We start from the raw sequence: 2500 nt of genomic DNA on the forward strand, positions 1-2500 counted from the left end.
AACGTATCAGTGATGTATGAGCTTTAGTTTTACACAGATATGGACATAAGGGCAGTCCTATTGAAATTCTCTTATTTTCCATTACAGCTGAAATCATCAGATGTGCTTCAGCTTTACACACACAAAGACATAAGGACAGCCCTGCTGATATGCTCTCCTTATCTATTACTAGTTGTACGTAAATTGTCGTGTATGTAAGTTGTCATGTGAGAGTCTTAATTCACAAAACCCACTGGCCCATTCAGTCCATCACACACTGACCGACACTGCATGTGACAGGGGCTGTCGTAGGTGTGTCCGTCTTGACCACACACGGGCTGATAGACCAGTGGACAGGCACAGGGGGTGGGGGTGGGGGTGGAGGAGGAGCCACACTCTCCCTCGTGGGCCGCCTGGAGTCCCCTGAACATTGACAACAGTACTGTCAGTGGCTTCAGTTGGAATGATGAAGATGATGATGGTGGTGATGAAGATCCTGAAGATCTAGTCACCAGCCCCATCCACATGTAATATGCAGCTTCTGTTCAAACGTGTGTGTGTGTGTGTGTGTGTGTGTGTGTGTGTGTGTGTGTGTGAGAGAGAGAGAGAGAGAGAGAGAGAGAGAGAGTTTGTGTGTGTGAGAGAGAGTTTGTTTGTTTGTGTGCGTGCATGTGCGTGTGTGTGTGTGTGTGTGTGTGTGTGTGTGTGTGTGTGTGTGTGTGTGTGTGCGTGCGCGCAGTGTGTGTGTGTGTGAGTTTGCACAAGTTTTTATGTTGATGTGCACTTGTATGCATCCAAATTTCTACTGTATCTGTGTTTGTGCATGATTTTCGATTTATGTTCGTATCCTGTTATGGACTATCTCCCCACCCCGCGCCCCCAATATTCCTTGTGACCCCGGTACACCTGGTAATAAAGACATATTCTATTCTATTCTATGTTGGTGATGGTGATGATGTTGGTGATGGCGATGATGGTGATGATGATCATCATCATTCTCCTCACATTCCTACTCTCCACAAAAATCCTCAAACCCACCCCTACTCCCTCCCCCCTACCATCCCTCTAAGACACTCTAACACACAAGCCTCACAAAGTTTCTGTCAAGCACAAGCTCCATGTTCTGTGACCCAGCCATCCCAACATGCTTCACCCAGGCAGCAGTCGCTCGACGTTGAAGTGATGGAGTCTCCCGCCGGACCGACGGATGAGTAGGCAGGCAGGCTTATCTGTCGGTGTGTGTCCTCATATGGGAGAAGAGACCGATTCTGGATGCGCAGCACATCCCACAGGTATTGCAAGGGAAAATGTCTCCAGAAGTTGAAGTTGAGCCGTGCTTCCTTCGCTCACGCTTCTCCTTAATGGCCAGCGTTCTCTTGTTTTCAAACGTCTTTATGCCACTAAAGCACAGCATCCTCCAGCGAGAGCGGTCAAGGGCACCAGTTTCCCAGGAAGCGATGTCTATGTCACAGGCTTTAAGGTTTGTCCTCAAGGTGTCCTTGAAGTGCTTAAAGGGTCTTCCAAGTCGTTCCGACATTAGCCTGGTTGCCTGACCAGTACAGGTGACTTTTTTTTTTTAGTGAAGAGTTGTGCAGTCCCTTCCCCACTCTCTCGCCTACCGACGCTCAGAGTCCCACAGGTGCAGATATTGCCACGTGTAGAACGGCCTCGGCAGGTGCAGGTTTTTTCTTCGAGTTCCGTCTCCCAGCAGGGCTTCTAGCCAAAGATAAGAATTCCCCTTGCCCTTTGGCCATCCTCTTCCGTCTTCACAGCCGTTGGAAAAGGTTTCCTCTTCCGCCTGGTCCGTCGTTGGCAGGTAGTACGGGGTTACATGGTACCAGTAGCAAGGGCTATGCCCCTGACCTGACCGTTGAAGTACCCAAGTATTATAACCCAGCCACATGTTCCACTGTGTTGACGTGACTGTCCTCCCTCTTATCGCACCATCACTGATAAGACAACCTCGCTATCCACGTTCAAGACCAGTGGCCCCAGATCACCCCAGACGGACTGGAAAAGTAGACAGCCCTTCGTCTACAGAAGCTGCGTGCCTGTGAAGCCAATCTGGGGCATGTGGACTTCTTGGCCAAGATGGCAAATCTGTGTAGCCTCAAAGAGAAGCAAATTTACTATAAAAAATCTTTATTAATAAGAATTAATCAGGACAAATATAAATTTTTCTACCTAAATCTTTGTAACCTTTCTTGAATTTGAATTCAACGTTATTTTGAAATGGTATGACTACGCCTATAGAGCTAGTGTCAAAAGAAGCAAAACACCACTGGTATCCATTCAGCTGTAGAGCAGTTATACATTTTTGGGTCTAAGTGAGTTTCTTGGAGTAAAATACACGATGTCTTGTCTGTTTTAAATAAAAACGAAATACATAATTATCTTTGTTTCTTAGAATTGCCAAGACCTTGGCATTTTACAGAGCAGAAGGTTGTACCTAAATCATTTTAGCTCACTAGACAGCTGCAGATAACCTCTGTAAGCGCTTCTCAGCCACAGCTGAAGACCA

General features: G+C 47.0%; 1 pseudogene; it reads right to left on the bottom strand.

The window, feature by feature from the left end:
• LOC143297663 (uncharacterized) overlaps window positions 1–2500 on the bottom strand; it is an 18999-nt pseudogene that overhangs the window by 4437 nt on the left and 12062 nt on the right.

The sequence above is a fragment of the Babylonia areolata genome, chromosome 23 (assembly GCF_041734735.1).
Source record: "Babylonia areolata isolate BAREFJ2019XMU chromosome 23, ASM4173473v1, whole genome shotgun sequence".
Taxonomy (NCBI): domain Eukaryota; kingdom Metazoa; phylum Mollusca; class Gastropoda; order Neogastropoda; family Buccinidae; genus Babylonia; species Babylonia areolata.